Consider the following 18,310-nt stretch of genomic DNA (forward strand, 5'->3'; position numbering starts at 1 on the left):
CCGTGGCAATTTCGCAAAAATATTGCCTTAAGTATTTTTTAATTGTGTTTATGCTCTGTTATTAATGAGGGCTATCGTTTTTTGTCTTACTAGATGACGCCACTGTTGAGTGAGATGCGACGTGACGTGCGTAAACAAAAATTAGATTAAATCATATTTTAATATATCTTAAAACCGTACCATAAACATATCGAGCAACCACAGTCTTGCGTAGTCCGTTTTGTTCGGAAAAAAGGGAGGACAAAGTTTTCGAAAGACAAAACTGTCTCAAATTTCAGGTAATGCAATATTCACATAATTATTCTAATTTTAAATAAACCGCGTAGCTCAAACAGCAAAGCAGTCAAAGCAGCGAGCAGTTTACGGTAGGTTAGGTTCGATATTTCGACCGTCGATATTTTCACTATTGATATTTCAATTTTCGATCCTTCCATTTGTCACCTTTTGGGTAGGCATCTCTAAGGAACTCTAAAAATCTACATGGAAAAAAATTACAAGGTAAACCGTATGCGGTAAACGAGTTGGCGGAAATATCCCATTCACAATAATTGACTAATTCACTCGTTACCTTCTTTGTAGAGGTCCATGTCCATATCAATTAGGTAACTATAATTTTAAATTTGCTTCTTCGCTACAAAGAAATAAACATTTCTAGCGGAAAAGCTAGGTAGGTTTAATGGACGGATTTTAGGTATGATTAATAAACGGACAGTATATTAACCATTTTTGGGTTTCGTAGATCAAAATGAAAATAAACTATTAGAGGATTACTTTGTGGCCTATCTCTCATGAGCCTTTATCTTAGAAACGCACGCGAAATTCAATCAAAACTAAAATCAATCTCACCTAAATAGAATGAATCTAAAAAACTGGAAATAAAATATATTTCAATTTTTTTATTTGACTGGATGGCAAACGAGCGGGCTAATTTCACATATTCCTAAATACAGCCTTTTGAAAATGTGTTTTCACACAAAAATTGTCTGTATGAAAACCTGTAGGGTGCAGTGTAACATTAAATTAAGAAATTTGTCAAAGATGTCAAGAAAAAAAAAACTTTGTTTATTTTTATTAAAATTTTACATTGGCTCGGTGCGCGGGTCTGTCTTGTCGGTTTTTTAAATACTAATGCTTATTTTCTAACTCTTAGCTTATTTCTCGTTTATTATTTAACAAGCCCGTAAATCACAACTAGCTAAGAAGGATTGCATTTTTTTTTCAGAATCTACCATCTTACTTTAACCCAGGAATCATAACATTAACCACCGTATTACTAAAACAGTAAAGCACTAATGTCCGCAACGATAAGTTGGGATTATACTGATGCTACAACGCTGTTTAAGCGAACTCTATTACATGGTAATAAAGTGTGTAATAATATAAACTGCGTGTAAAAGTAAATTAGTTTCCAAGCAATACCGAGTAGACACCAAGTAGATGTTGTAAACTTTATACACATACAAATAAAGATGAGAACAGAACGTCTCAAATGTAAATGTTACTTTGTTTTACGGAGATGTAGTGTTGTTCTAGAAGCGTTAGGGTCCAGAGAATAAAGTTTATAATGTAATGTTTCGGCTGTTTTAGTAAGTTGTTTGATACGATGCGGCATTGTAGCTATGGATACTCTCAGTACGTATAGAGTGGTTGGTGCGTAAAGCCGCGCGCGCAAAAATAAAAAATAAAACTAAGCAAAAGAAGAACTTTTACTCTGAAATGGAAACCAAAATATATTAAAAAAATAAGTAAATGTGACAAAAGTGAATTAATTTTGTTTTGTGTCTATTTAAAAAAGTGGTGTATCTTTGATAAAAATGTAACAAGTTTTGTTTATTATTCTAAAGTTAAGACAAATAATATTTTAAATTAAGTCGCACCTTTAAAACTAAACTGAAACAATTCAAAATATTCATATTTCCAAAATAAACTAAATAAAACACAATATGGTTGAATTTTAAAATGAGAAAATTTCGAACTATTTCAGTTTGATTTTAAAGGTGCGAAGTATTATGTGACCAATTCGCGACTCATCTTCTGCTAAGTATTTCGCATTGTGTCAATTATGGACGTTAAGTATTTTAAGCGGGAAAAACTGCAATGCCAAAAATTCTCCAATATTTACACAAAATTAGGTACTGACTTATCTAATGGTAATGAAACTAAAACGCGTTTTTTTTAAATAGTAAAACAAAATTAATTATCAAATAACACCATTTAAATAAAATATTATATAAATAAAAATTATTATAATTAATTCTAAAACTTCTTTAATTATTGGAAAACTTCTACATACAGGCTTTTTTTATTCCGGGAAAGTTAGGAGTTCCCATGGGACGCAGATAAAGTTATGCGCAACCACTAATTTTTAAATACCTAATTTAAATATTTATCAGGGGAGAAAACTCCCTATCGTACAAAGATAATTCTCAAAATCACTCTGGCAACACTCTTCAAAAATTTGGCGCCATAAAACTTTTTAATTTCTTTAAAACGGCGGCGCTGAGCACTAACAGCCACGGAGATATTTTTTTATGATCTCTTGTTATTTTTATGCAAAAAAAGTTTTTTTAGATTTTACAATAAATAATGCATGAGGAAAAGAGTGCTTATTTTATCGCAAGCTTTTCTTAAAATAAAGTAACATATTATCAATATTAGCGATTATCTACTAGCGATACTACAGCATTGATTTACGCTTAATTTACAAGCATATGGCAAAAGCAAAACAAGATTTTTACGTCGAAAAAATACTTTAATTAAGTATTTATCTATCATAGTGCTATCCAGAGTCGTAAATTAGTTAATAGACCCTAAAGTCGCTATTTTCAAATTCGCTGGGAAAGTTTTCACAAATAAACGAATAAAAATATTTCCGGCAGCGAGTCATAACTCCAATAAATTAAATAACTTAATTAAATTACGTTATGGTGTTTTAACTAGTTTTTACTAGCGGCATCGCTCGCGTAAGCCATTCTACTTCTTAGGTGAAATTATGGTAGGATTGGTAGGTATAATAGGTTATATGTATTTTAAGTAATGTATGTTTCAGTGTTACCAGCCTTTTTTTGGTAAATCGGGAGTTTGAAACTTTTTCTATAAGCGTTTTTTTAAAGCCCATGATTGTGAAGTGTTATCGATGTGAAAGTGACACTTTTTGACCACAAAGACAATGTATGGGGTTATGGCCGGACAGAAGCAAGGCGGGAAGACCAGGACCCCACAACACAAGGAACAGGTAGGTATGCTCGTGTACTGCCGTTTCGCATATTTTTTTTCCCAAATGTTTTATGTCTCAAGTCTCAAATTTCTCCAAAAAAAAAAAAAACAGAATATTTTCTTATGGTTTTATAGAGCGTGGTATGTTTTATGAAAGTTCCGAAAATAATATGGTTTCGGTGAAATTTGATACTTAGGAAATGAAACATTCCATCCATCCCAGCCTATATACGTCCCACTGCTGGGCACAGGCCTCCTCTCAGAACAAGAGGGCTTGGGCCATAGTTCCCACGCGGGCCCAGTGCGGATTGGGAATTTCAAACGCACCATTGAATTGTTTCGCAGGTTAGTGCAGGTTTCCTTACGATGTTTTCCCTCACCGCAAAGCTCGTGGTAAATTTCAAATGTAATTCCGCACATGAATTTGGAAAAACTCAGAGGTGCGAGCCGGGGTTTGGACCCACGACCCTCTGCTTGAGAGGCGATAGGAGAATGAAACATTTGCGAAATATATTTTGCCCAAACAGCAGAGAACCAGGTAAGCTTCTTGGAGACCAAGCTAGATCGCGAATGCTCACCCCGAAAACCCACACATAGAAAATTCTAGAAGTCGTTAGAGCCGTTTTTGAGATCCCCGAAATAAATATAAATGAACGCCGAATGATTTTTTAGATTTTATCTACATGCATATCATAACTTCCCTATTATATGTTCAGAAACGACTATCAAATGGCCTTTATTAAGAAACCTGGTATCTGCGGGTGCATCTTAATGTTCACATTAAAGTACAGTGCATCTTAATATTTACATTAAAGTATCGGTAATACTTTTTTTAACAATGCATATCTGTACATATTGTAGAAAACTTATGACATGCATGTAGATAATAATAATTATTATAAATAAAACTTTAGTTTTTTATTATCTGTTTTATTTAAGCTTTGGTAGGTACTTTAAACTAGTTATCAGTAACACTAACTTAAAAATACAGGCCATATCTGAACATATTATAGAAAACTTATGATATGCATGTAGATAAAGTTATGTATGCGGCTATACATAATTAGGCATTAAAACACTCGTGTGATCTTATTATGAAACTCGCCTTCGGCTCGTTTCATAAAACCACACTCGTACTTTAATGCCTCTCATTATGCACCAGCCACATAAATAACTATTATACGATCCCATAAGAACATCGTAATGAAAAGTAGCCTATAATGTGTTATTTCAGACCTCCAGCTATCTAGTACGTACTAAATTTCATCCAACACAGACACACACACACACACACGCACACGCGCATAAACTTTCTTTCGCATTTATTACATAAAATAGGAGTAAAAAATAATAAAGAGTGACCAAATTTTAACGCATATATCGCGTATAGGGTGTTATCGAAATGCAGCTCGCCGTTATCGCATCGTGTTGATTTACCGCATCCCCCTGTATACAATGAGACTTGAATTTATTAACTGACAGGGAAATGGGAGAGCATAAAGGAAAAGTAATTGAGCCTACTTATTTTTGCCGGGTTTGTCTGCGCACTGCAGGAACTATGCAATTTTTAGTAAGTATAAGGTTTTTTTGTATAAAGTATGCAAGTTCAAGTGGCAATGGGCGGGCCACATCGCTCGAAGAACATATAACCGTTGGGGGAGAAAAGTTCTCGAGCGACCACGAACCGGAAGACGGAGCTTTGGCAGGCTCCCACCAGGTGTACTGACAACAATCTTTTTGTATTTTTTATTTCAATTCCAATTTTTTTTGTTACTTTGTTGTTTTTTTTGTATTTTCGATATAGGTTTTACGGGATGACTACTTGTTAATTTTACAGTAACAAAAAAATTGGAATTGAAATAAAAAATACAAAAAGATTAAAAAAAAAACAATCTTAATTTGATTGCTTAATAACGATATCTCTTGTCCGGGTGAGCGGTTAGTTCCAATGGAGTGCCGAAAAGTTTCTCGATGAGGCTACGGCATAGATGTCGCTAGTGTCGCTGCTTAAGTGGCTAAATAAGAAACAACACAAGCTGAGATATGAGGTGCATAGGAGAAATTCGTGTCTGTATCGTTGTCCAGCGGTGGTGTAGCGGTATAGCACACGGCACGGAATGCCGAGGACCTGGAATCGATTCCCAGCGCTGGTCTTATTTCTTTGCACAGTCTTCTGGTTCTATATTTCAGTTTATGTGCATCTATATTTCAGTTTGTATTTTCAACATCGTGAGAATTGCGGGCAACCGGTGGATACAAGTGGCGAGTTGTCGTTCATTGTGGCGTTCTAAGGGGGAGAGCTTTGTTCAGCAGTGGACGTCTTCCAGCTGATGATGATGACGATGAGGTGTTTTTTAGTCTGTCACATAATAATGATCTGATATGTTATCCTTTTAGAAATAAGGGGGAAAAATCCACGATTTTTTTTTCACGATACCTTATTCAGGGAATAAATTATCATTCATTAATCCATTCATTTAGTTTAAATGATGAAATTTCAATACATCATCTTTTTTTATTCGACTGGATGGCAAACGCGCAAGTGGGTCTCCTGATGGTAAGAGATCACCACCACCCATAAACACCTGCAACACCAGGGGTATTGCAGATGCGTTGCCAACCTAGAGACCTAAGATGGGATACCTCAAGTGCCAGTAATTTCACCGGCTGTCTTACTCTCCACACCGAAACACAGCAGTGCAAGCACTGCTTCACGCAGATTAGCGAGCAAGATGGTGGTAGCAATCCGGGCGGACCTTGCACAAGGTCCTACCACCTGCAAAAAAAAATCGGCCAAGAGCGTGTCGGACACGCCCGAAATAGGGTTCCGTAGACATTTCCAAAAAATTAAGTAATATTCTTCTAAGGATTTCGTAATTTATACGGAATATTCCAAGTTTAGGTATATTTTATACCTTAGGCTGCTATTTACTATTAAACTACTAATAATTCTCAAGCAAACTTAGCCGTTATATAGTTTTCCTTGAAATTTTGATACTTACTACCATCCTGATTTTTTCCATCCACCGGTTTAGATTTTAGAGGGGGGGGGACACTCGATTTTAATGAAAATTTGCACTTTAAAGTTGAATATTTCGCAAACAGATCACCTATCCAACGATACCCCACACTATTGGGTTGGATCAGAAAAAAAAATCACCCCCGCTATACGTCTATGGGAGGTTCCCCTAAAAAATGATTTTTAAATTTTTTATGGTTCTATTTTGTTGCATAGTTACATATATAGCCGTGCAAAATAACAGCTTTCTAGCATTATAGTCCCTGAGCAAAGCCGCGGACGGACAGACAGACATGGCGAAACTATAAGGGTTCCGTTTTTGCCATTTCGGCTCCGGAACCCTAAAAACATCATCTGGATGGATCTAATGATTAACGCATGCGAAGTATTACGAAGCTGCGGGTAAAAACTAGTTAACTCATAAATGAGTTTGTTTTAATTGAATGCTGTTTTGCAATAGTGCGTTCACCATCCCAGCCTATATACGTCCCACTGCTGGGCACAGGCCTCCTCTCAGAACAAGAGTGCTTGGGTTATTGGGTTATGTAATTCCGCACATGAATTCGAAAAACTCAGAGGTGCGAGCCGGGGTTTGAACCCACGACCCTCTGCTTGAGAGGCGACAGGTCAAACCACTAGGCCACCAGGCTTATAGTGCGTTAACCCTGATTATTTCTGCAATACAATGTCAACCCTCAGAAAAATTTTACAGTTGACAATTGTATGAATTATAACAGAGTTCCGTTGCCTACCTTCCGGCTTCAGCATCAGATCAGATCATGAAACTACCGTGAGACTCACTCATATTAAATATAATGACCCGGATAACTCACGTCTTAAATCGAGTTTAGCTCGACATGTTTCGGCTAATCCGTACCTTCCGTCTTCGGAGCAACGCGACTCAGCGGCTACTGCAACACGCGCACTGCGCGCCGCCGCTCTGCTCGCGGACTACCGACGAAACTGACACCGGCACACAACTACCCGCGTTTTCATCATCATTACAACTGTCAAATGTAGGGTAGCACACAACTCTAACAACATCGCTCTGTAAAGGTACGTTCACACACACCGATGACGCAGCACGAGTATTTAACACCGTTTTTCCAACTCGGAGGTACCGTCCAACCACTACGAAGGCCGAAGGGCTACGAATTAGCCCGAAACATGTCGAGCTAAACTCGATTTAAGACGTGAGTTATCCGGGTCATTATATTTAATATCAGATCAGATCAGTTCGAAATAATCATTAACTTAACTTCTTAGTCGCTTATCTAGGTATATTAATAATGATTGTTTATAGACGAGCTAGCATTACTTAGCTTTGACGAGTTCCATTGGTCATCTACGGTCATCTTCATCAGGTCCAGGTTACCAAATGATACTTTCTGAATGTAAATGCTTATCTTAATGCTAAAAACGGTGTGCCTATAAAATTTGAGGTTCGCCCTCGATTTCCCCAGGAGCCCATTATCAGATCTTGACTTGGTGACAATGAGACCACCTCAGAAGAGTACCCTTTCGAATAAAAAAAGAATTTTGAAAATCGGTCCACAAATGACTGAGTAATCGGCGAACATACCTACATAAAAAAAAATACAAACGTTAGAGCATAGAACCTCCTCCTTTTTTGAAGTCGGTTAAACATGACAGCGGGTTGACTTAGTATTACAAAACAGTGTCCAATTACATTTTTGCTATCAAATGCTAACATCGAAATAAAATTCTTCATACAAATAAGATTTCAAACCACCCGTTCTGGTAGCTGTAGTAAAACACGAACAGAATTCAAATGAGATTCAATTCATGGAGATAGCGAGCTGCTTGTTAAACCGCCGCTTATTTGCATAAGACAACGTACAGTCGAACAAGCTGATCAAGTACAGTCACCGGCACCAAAATTTGACACAACTAACAACGAAAAATTGGGAAAACCCGACCAGGGAGCGAAACTTTGATGCCGGTGACTGCAAATTGACATATAGGCTGTTTTTATAAATATACACAACATATTAATATAGTGACATTATAAGTACTGGTCGTCTCAAGTGTCATAATGTTTAAGAGCTACGGTGCCACAGACAGACACACATAGCGGTCAAACTTATAGCACCCCTCTTTTTGCGTCGGGGTTATGTATTTATCAGGTGCCCGCAACTCTCACGATGCTACTACGAAACTCGAAACTCGAAGTTCGTGTCGTGCCGTCCCTCTAACACTTGTAATATTTAATACGAGAGCGAGAGGGGCGGTGGATACGAACTTCGAGTTTCGGGTTTCGTAGTAGCCCTGCAGTCTATCTAGTAGGGCCAGGCCTTCCTCGACTTTTCTCCCCCAACAGTTATCTGCTCTTCGAGCGATGTGGCCGCCCATTGCCACTTAAACTTGCGTATTCATCGATCTCGGTGACTCTTTAGTTCGTCGGCGAATTTCTGCATTCTGGATTCTGTCACGCGTAGAAACTCGAGCATTGCGCTCTCTATGTACTTATAGCTCGTTGCGTGATTCTGAGCCTCTTCAAGAGGCCAACAGTCAAGGACCACGTCTTAGAGCACTAGGTCAGCACTGGCACACACACTGGCGGAAGACTTTAAATTTTTATTTGCCATAAAGTAATTTATTCCTGAAACAGTATTTTCTTCAGAGTTGATATTAAACTGACCTAACCTAACCTACTGCATTCTACAAGATGACATTTAAAAAAATCATGAAAACAGCACGGTTCTATATATTTTATGGCAAACGTTGGTATGGCAAGTGAAATTCGGGCGAATGAAATTCGGCCAAGTAAAGGTATACGGGAAGACTCGTCTCCAGTTACCTACTGCGGAGTATTGGACGAGAAACAACACCAAGTTTCCCGAATGATGCTCATCCGAGTTGAATTCTTCGGCGACCTCTTTGTCAATGTAACACATAGTTTGTTTCTTGCCAAGCAAAACAAAAACAAGCAACATAATAGTTGTATTTCGTAGAGTTACGTTGCTTGGAACAAAGAGAAGGTCTCATGACTCTGACAGGGTGTAAATGAGTGAGAAAAATGCGCTGCGCTGTGAAAAGCAATTAGTTTTCAGAGCTTAACATTTTTACTTAGTTGTTTGTACTTCTATTTCAGTTTTTGAGTACCTAGTTCTACGAATGTTTCAATCAGTTTCCTGTCGCTTATACCGCAGAAATGAATCTAAGAATGGAAGGATTTTAATAAACGAGTAGCTGTTGCCCGCGACTCCGTTCGCGTAGAAGTGGTGGTTTACGTCCTATTCTCAGACCTACCGAATATACAAAAAAATATTTTATATAAAAATCGGTCAACCCGTTTCGGAGGAGTTTGGTTACAAACACTGTGACACGAGAATTTTATATATTAGAACAGTGTTTTTCAGACTTCTTCAGGACGCAGCCCACGCTCGGTTTGAAACATATTTGGCGACCCCCTGCTTACCTCCGCTTACAGTTCTTTGTATTATCTAACGGTGATAATACAGACATTGAATAATCATACACAATAACGTTGATTTAGTTAAAGATACCCGATCTGCAACTGCGACCCCCCGGGGTTGCGACCCACAGATTGAAAAAACCCCCGACTTTGTCACTTCAAAGTTCAATATCTCAAAAACAGCAAAACTGATTTTGATAAAACATGTCTAAGAACCATGCTAGAAAACCTGTTTTCAAATAAAAAAAAACACATTCAAATCGGTCCACTCGTTTAAGAGCTACGGTGCCACAGACAGGCACACCGACAGACACACTTAGCGGTCAACTTATAACACCCCTCTTTTTGCGTCGGGGGTTAAAAACACTGGAAAATAAAGTGTGCATGCGGTACAATTACAATTAATTAAATTTCTTGCTTACGGTCTTTAATATATGCGATAGAAGAAAATGATAGCGAAAATTGCAGGAAATTGGTAATTTTCAGAATAAAATACCAGAGCGAAATTTTCGTTTTATTTCGAGCAGCAATGTAATACATCATACATATAATCACGCCTCTTTTAGGCAGAGAACACTTCTTTCCACTTGTCGATCCTTACATATTTCCATCGTTTCATATTCCTCATATGCTCTTCGGTTAGTACTCTTGACCTGGCTTTTTCAAGACGTCCCTGATTTGGTCTCGAAACGTCCGCCTAGGTCTACCCCTTCCAACACTTTCACACACTCGCCTCATACACTTTTTTCGGCAATCGTTCTTCATTCATTCTCTCGACATGGCCAAACCATCTCAGCATACCTTTCTCAATTTTTGTCACTACATCTTCTTTCAGACCACAACGTTTCCTTATCTCACTATTTCTTATCCTGTCACTCAGTTTAACTCCTATCATACTTCTTAACGCTCTCATCTCAACTGCATTTACTCTTTCAACTTCTGCCATACACTTTCACTTCCGTACATGAGTGTCGGAACCAACACCCCCCATGAACAGCCAAACGAGCCTTGTTAGACACCTTCCGACTGTTCATAAAGGAGAAATGTAATGCGTACTATAATTGATACTGAAGAGAGAGAGAAGTGTTCTGTGACAGCTGTCACATCAAGAAATGCGACGTTTTGTTATTGTTTTGAGTGATAAATTGCGTGCTAATTTATTTTATAAAGGAAAATAAAAGGAAAATAATAAGTATTAGGGCCTTCACTAACTTAAAGTTTGAGGTTGTATCAAAAATACACTGTGTACGCGTGCAAAGCTACGGCTAAAGTCTAGTTTGTAATACTTATTTATTAGTAGGATTTCTAAGAGCGCGTTCAGACTGGCGGAAACCACGCGGTTCCAAAATCGTGCGATTTCACTACTATGGAGTTCGACGAGAGCGTTCAGTTGTGTCGCGGATTCCGCCAAAGACTACAGTGATACCGCGCGGTTTGGACGTCACATTCCAGGAGGCCACGCACTTTCCCTGATCAATTCAAGCAGTTCGTCAAAAGAAAGACAAAAGAAAGAAAGAGAAAAAAGAAAAAGAGAGAATTTTTCCTCAAACATCATCTCACAAGAAGTTTTGAAAATGTTTGAATTGATCACTAAATATTGGATGCACCCAATATCGCCTTTTTCTTCTTTTCTTTATTGTAAGCAACCACAAACACAGTATTTCATTTTCTCTTCGACGTCCGTCTTGAAACTAAACGCCAATCGCTAAATAATCTTGGTGTCTGAATAGTACACATTTTTGCGTTTTAAACCGCTCGGGAATCGCGTGATTTTGAAACCGCGCGGTTCCCGCCAGTCTGAACGTGCTCTAAGGGCACCTTATTTCCTTTTTCCGATATACTGGAACCCTCATTTCCAACGGTTCCGTAACGGTTCGAACAACGACTCTGTTGATTGAAATTCGGATGGTATGTGTACAGTACACTACATTCTAAGAGCGTGTCGGACACGCCCAAGATAGGGTTCCGTGGCCATTACGAAAAAAATCAAGTAATATTATGTGCGTTATAACACAATTAAACACTTACTACAGTCTTAAAATCTATTACCAGGAAAAGAGCGTATCTTCACGGCACTTACGTCCTTTTGTTGAGAAGCGCAGTTTTTCGGCAATAACTCAAAATGGTATATCCGATCATGTTGTTCCCATATTTTTTGCATATTTTTTGGACAAACGGTTTACAAGATAGAGGAGGGGGGGGACACAATTTTTGCTACTTTGGGAGCGTTTATTTCCGGAAATCTTCACTTAATATGTAATGTTAATGTAAGTAAATTAATATTTTCGTGTTACAAATGAAACTCGTCTATTCCTTACTTCTGTCTATTGTAAAGGTTACCTGAAAGAGTCTCTCTAAAGCAGTAAGGCCATCTATGCCTACTCCTTGGAAAATCTCTCCTGTGTTTTAAATACAGAAAGAGAACGTTTATTAGTAACAACATTTACATCACACACACAATTTACATAATAAATAAAAAATTTAAATCTGTATGTGCAAGTCTTCCTTTGGGACCATCTGCATGGTTATCATACCTACATATTTCTGCTGCGAGTACTTATTGTGGTTGCTCTTCAACAAAGAGTCATATATATAATGTTACTATAAAAATAAAAATTATAAAAAAACCCCGTCCAGAAGATCTGCCTGTGAGGGTTCCCATGATTGGCCGCATTACCCCTTTGGATTGCAAATGCCATCCGCTGGGATAATACGCGCCATGTTTAAGTATAAAGATGTTATAATAAGATATATAAGCGATCAACATTTTGACGACCAGATCGCTTAGTGGTTAGAGAACCTGACTATGTAGCTTGAGGTCCCGGGTTCGATTCCCGTGTCGGGGCAGATATTTGTATGAAAAATACGAATGTTTGTTCTCGGGTCTTGGGTGTTTAATATGTATTTAAGTATGTATCTATCTATATAATTATATTTATCCGTTGCTTAGTACCCATAACACTAGCTTTGCTAAGCTTACTTTGGGACTAGGTCAATTGGTGTGAATTGTCCCGTGATATTTATTAATTTTATTTATATAACATTGATTTATAAAATTAACCTTCCGCGAAGTACCTTTGTGTTCTATTACTCGTTGTCCTAGAGTTAATTAAAACCCACGTGGCCGCTACATTAGTTTATTGTTTCTAACGCGGGCCAAGTCGCGGCTTAAAGTCAGTATATTATACAGTAGCCAAACGCTAATATCCGTTATCTCGTCGTCCCCAAAGTGCCATCCCGCGTAAAAACTTTTAACAAAATGCGGAGGACAAATTGGCTGGGAATTGGAGCTTATTTGAAACACGCTGCCGAGCTTCGGGATGAGGTGTACCTGCCTATTGGAAAATTGTACCCGGAGAGGGAAAAATCTGATACAGTCCGAATGTATGTATCGTCAGATTAATATGGCAACTCTTGCAGAGTTTAAAATCGGTCCACAATTGGCGGAGTTATCGCGTACTCGTAACAAACGTACAAAATGCTCTTCACAAAAAATGTTTTAAAATATGGACAACATAACGTCTATTTTTATATTTTAGCTGAAACAAAATATCGTGAATAAATACACCGAAAAAAAAACTTTACAAAAAAATCTATGATTTATTGAATCAGGCGTTACTTTGCGGAGGTCCATATCAAGGAACTAAAAGAATTTCCTTGCTCACCCGCGACCTTACGATAGCTAAGCTTATGCAAAACACGCGTGTTCATGCAGTTCCTCCAGCTCCACACTGTAAGAACACACACAAATCACACAAACCCATTCTATCACCACCACCACTACACTGACGCGTTTCGAACTCAACCAGAGCTCATCTTCAGAGTGACACAACCGTACACCATGCTACCAGTTGTTAGACTAACGAACCACAACCACCGTTTTAATTTGTCACTGTAACTCCCCAAGTACCCACATGTTTTATGAAACAAAACAAAACTACCCACAAATTATTAATAAAAAAATTTAACCGTCCTTCAAAACTACCTTGATTTATTTAAAAAAAAATCTATAGTTTGATAAGTAGGTACAATACAATACAATACAATATAATAACTCTTTATTGCACACCAACACAGTAAGCAGTACTGAAAACACAGGTATATACATGGAGATTTTCTAAGGTAAGCAATAGGCGACCTTATTGCTTCAGAGCGAAGTACAATTTGTTAAATAATAAAAAAACATAAAATTCATTAAATTATTTTTCTATTAAATAATTTCATTCAAGTAATTTAGTTAATTGAAACAATAATATTCGAAGTAAAAATACAAGGCCAAAATAACAGCTATCCAGTACTAACGGTCTCTGAGCTTAGCCGCGGACAGACAGATAGACGGACAGACTTGGCGAAACTATGAGGGTTCCTAATTGACTGAATAGTTTATATAGAAAAGTTGAAAATCACCAGCATCGTCATTTCAAAGTTCTATATCTCAAAAACGGCTGAGCCGATTATGATGAAATATAGCTAAAAGCTACCGCAAAGAAACTAGCTTCGAAATCGAAATTTATCTCTCCGTTTAAGAGCTTCGATGCAGACAGACAGATAAATATTTCTGTCTTACTTTTATAACACCCCTCTTTTTGCGTCAGAGGGTTAAAACACAATCGTAAAAAATGGGAGCGCGATTAGCTGTGATTTATTGCAAAATATATCAATATACATTTAACGCGAGTACCTAAGGCTATAGCGTATTTGTTGTACATTTATACATTCTCATGGTTATATTTATTCTGATATGATAAATTGTCTTATAATGGCCCCAGAAGCCTTTAAAACGAAAGTAATTGAGTCGTGTGCGGGAGAAAAGAGAAACGGAATGTGTTGTGTTTTATTGGATTAGTTATCGCCGTATTTTGAATTGCAATTACTTCCACAGTTGTAACGAATCTATGGTTTGCAGGTGGTAGGACCTTGTGCAAGGTCCGCCCGGATTGCTACCACCATCTTGCTCGCTAAATCAGCTTGAAGCAGCAGTGCTTGCACTGTTGTGTTTTCGGCGTGGAGAGTAAGACAGCCGGTGAAATTACTGGCACTTGAGGTATCCATCATGGGTCTTTAGGTTGGCAACGCGTCTGCAATACCACTGGTGTTGCAGATGTTTATGGGCGGTGGTGATCTCTTACCATCAGGAGAACCACTTGCTCGTTTGCCATTCATTCGAATAAAAAAAAACTAGTATATCGGTTCGCATACTTATTGAAAGTCCGAATGTAATGTTTGTCAGAACGATCGTTTGTCATAACTCTTTTTTCTCTGAATCCAATAATTGTTCACAATTGTTATAAAACAAACCTAATCTTACCTATAACTTTCTATAGGATGTCCATTTAAAAATTTCAGAAAAATAATGACCGGATAACTCACGTCTTAATCGAGTTTAGCTCGACATGTTTTCAGAAAAATGTAAGATTCAGTGGAAAAAAAGTATGTCAACGATGATTCGGACTAAAACTACGGTATGCATAGCGAAGAGTATGCGAACTTTGGCGTTCCCGCCCAAAATTTTCTACAGGCTCTCTTTTAAATACCTTTGGCAGCACCTAGAGTTGTGTGTAGATATATTGAGTGGATAAGCAGTTCCACTTCTGCTGCTGACTGTACCAGCTTTTTGCCGACTGCACTTTCTGTTGACTGTTCTTGCATTGTCATCTTGTCAATTGGCATAGAGATAGTTTATGGACCAGAGAGTGACATGCTACTTTAGTACTTTTTATCCCGGAAAAATGCACAGTTCCCGAGGGAACAGCGCGGTAACCTAATCCCACGCGGACGAAGTCGCGGGCAAAAGCTAGTATGTCTATGTATGTACGTGTGAACCTCGTAACTCCATAATTCCCGCTCAGGGGAGTCGTAAGTTACACGTTTAATATTAACAGGTAATTTACGCCAACCGACTTGTGGGGATTGTCGTCTTCGTTATTATTATTAACCCCACATTGGGAGGAATTTGGAACATAGATATGTTAACTGTATTAAATTTTATTTTATTAGTATGATTTACCCGGGCCTTCACACACGTGAACCATTCAGCCTACCTTAATATTTATATGTAATTCATAATATCATTCATATGATAATTATTACAAATTTAAGAAAAAAATCCCACTGAAAACTTTCTGAACGGAAACTTGGTTTAAATTCTTAAGCTGAGTTTAGTTAGACCTCAACAAAAATCGTTCAAGTTGCATTGTAATGTATTGCGGCGCTCGATTGACCACTACAAACTCGTTGGCTTCACGGCCTCGCAATGTAATGCAACTTGCACGATTTTTCTTGCAAGTCTAAATTCGGCTTTATAAAAGTTTTCGGAAATGTACACAATAGGAGTATTTTTAGGGTTCCGGAGCCAAAATGGCAAAAACGGAACCCTTATGGTTTCGCCACGTCTGTCTGTCTGTCCGTCTATCTGTCTGTCTGTCCGTCAGCGGCTTTGCTCAGGGACTATCAATGCTAGAAAGCTGTAATTTTGCACGGACATATATATAATCTATGCCGACAAAATAGTATAATAAAACATTAAAAACAATTTTTTTAGGGTACCTCCCATAGACGTAAAGTGGGGGTGATTTTTTTTTCTCATCGAACCCTATAGTGTGGGGTATCGTTGGATAGGTCTTTTAAAACCGTTAGGGGTTTGATAAGACGATTTTTCGATTCAGTGATCTATTACCCCCTCTAAAATCTAAACCAGTGTGTGGAAAAATTTGAAAAAATTCACAATGGTAGTAAGTATATCAAACTTACAAGGAAAACTATAACGGCTAAGTTTGCTTAAGAATTATTAGTAGTTTAAGAGTAAATAGCAGCCTAAGGTATACAATATGCCTAAACTTGGAAGATCCCGTATAAAATACGAAATCCTTAGAAAAATATTACTTATTTTTTTTGTAATGTCTACGGAACCCTATTTTGGGCGTGTCCGACACGCTCTTGGCCGGTTTTTAATATTGCAACAATTCAATTCCTTTTTTTCAGATTTCCGATGACAAGTCGGTGCCATCGAAGAAACTCAGCATCAGTGAAAGACTTGTAGCCTACGTGAGGAGACGCCTTAATCCGCCAGTTGGTAAGTATCAAGTAGCAGCTGCAGGACGTCCACTGTTGGACATAGCATTGGCCTCCCTAGGGAGCGCCAAAGTTCGCATACTCTTCGCTAGTCATGCCGTAATTATTGCCCGACTCATCGTTTGTCATAATTTTTTTTCCCACTGAAACTTTAAATTTTTCTGAAAATCTTAAATGGTCATCTAATAGAAAACTATACGAGTAGGTTAGGTTACAATAAATAAATAAATATCATGGGACACTTGACACATTGACCTAGTCCTAAACCAAGCAAAGTTTGTACTATGGACACTATAGGCAACGGATAAACATACTTCTATAGATAAATAGTGGATAAATACATATAAACATCCAAGACCCGAGAACAAACATTCGTATTATTCACACGAATATCTGCCCCGGCCGGGATTCGAACCCGGGACCTCAAGCTTCGTAGTCAGCAGGGCTACTACGAAACTCGAAAATCCGTACCGTCCTTCTCATCTATTATTAAATAATATAAGAGTTCTTTAACAACTTTAACATCCGTTCGTCCAATTCTGAACAATTATTTTATTCTGAGAAAAAAGAGTTATGACAAACGATCATTCTGACAAACACTACATTCGGACTTTTAATAAGTATGCGGGAGCGTAGATGTGAGCCGATGGACCCGCCTCCCTTACGTCTCCAGTTTCTTCAATTGGAATTTAAGCGGCCTGTAACCACCGTGTGCCTGTTGGCTTTGACCAGACCACCTCGTTGGCTTTTTTAGGGTTCCATACCTAAAGAGGAAAAAACGGAACCCTTATAGGATCACTTTGTTGTCCGTCTGTCTGTCTGTCAAGACCCTTTTTCTCAAGAACTGAAAGCTGAAATTCATATCAAATACTAAGGTCTACTGTCCCTTTGGAGCTGTGAAAAAATCAAACTTCTAAGCCAACGCAATCAAAAGATACAGCTTCCCGTGAACTGGGAATCTTGAAATTTGGTACGAAGCAACGTCTTATAGGATAGATGAAGGAAAAATTACGAAAAGCATAAATTTTTTGCTATGTACATAATAAAATAAAAATATTTGTACGGAACTCTCGATGCGCGAGTCCGACTCGCACTTGGCCGATATTTTAATGAGAGGTAGGCAAACGAGCGAGCGGGTCATCTGATGGGAAAATATCACTACCCATGATCAACAACAACTCAAGAAGATTCATTGGTCCGTTGCCGGAGGTTGCCGGCCTTTTAAAAAAGTATAAGCCCTTTACTTGAAAACCCCTATGTCATAGTTGGTCGAAAACGCTTCTGACGGAAGTTGATTCCACAATTTCAGTACATGGCAGGAAGTGCCGAAGGGAACGCACAGTGGTAGACCACCATTCATCGAGATAGTGGTTGGTGGACCAAGTGAATAAGAAATTCGAACAACCAATGGCGTGCATATACTTCGCATAAGCCAGCCCTCTATGACTTCAATTTGTAACTGTAGTCTACTCTCACTTTACTTTCTCGTTTACACGATAGATGGCAGTGTTCTCAAAACAACTAAGCGCTTGTTTTTATTGATTTGGTCTCTCGCCGCTAGGTGG

General features: G+C 38.1%; 1 long non-coding RNA gene across 1 annotated transcript; it reads left to right on the forward strand.

Annotated features, from left to right (window-relative positions):
* The first annotated feature begins 1,661 nt into the window (after nucleotides 1–1,661).
* Nucleotides 1,662–16,738, forward strand: LOC141444894 (uncharacterized). The gene is made up of 3 exons (XR_012453231.1): nucleotides 1,662–1,816; nucleotides 3,050–3,235; nucleotides 16,656–16,738. It is a non-coding gene; the product is annotated as an uncharacterized lncRNA (long non-coding RNA).
* Nucleotides 16,739–18,310: the final 1,572 nt, after the last annotated feature.

Source organism: Choristoneura fumiferana, chromosome 30 (genome assembly GCF_025370935.1).
Source record: "Choristoneura fumiferana chromosome 30, NRCan_CFum_1, whole genome shotgun sequence".
NCBI lineage: Eukaryota > Metazoa > Arthropoda > Insecta > Lepidoptera > Tortricidae > Choristoneura > Choristoneura fumiferana.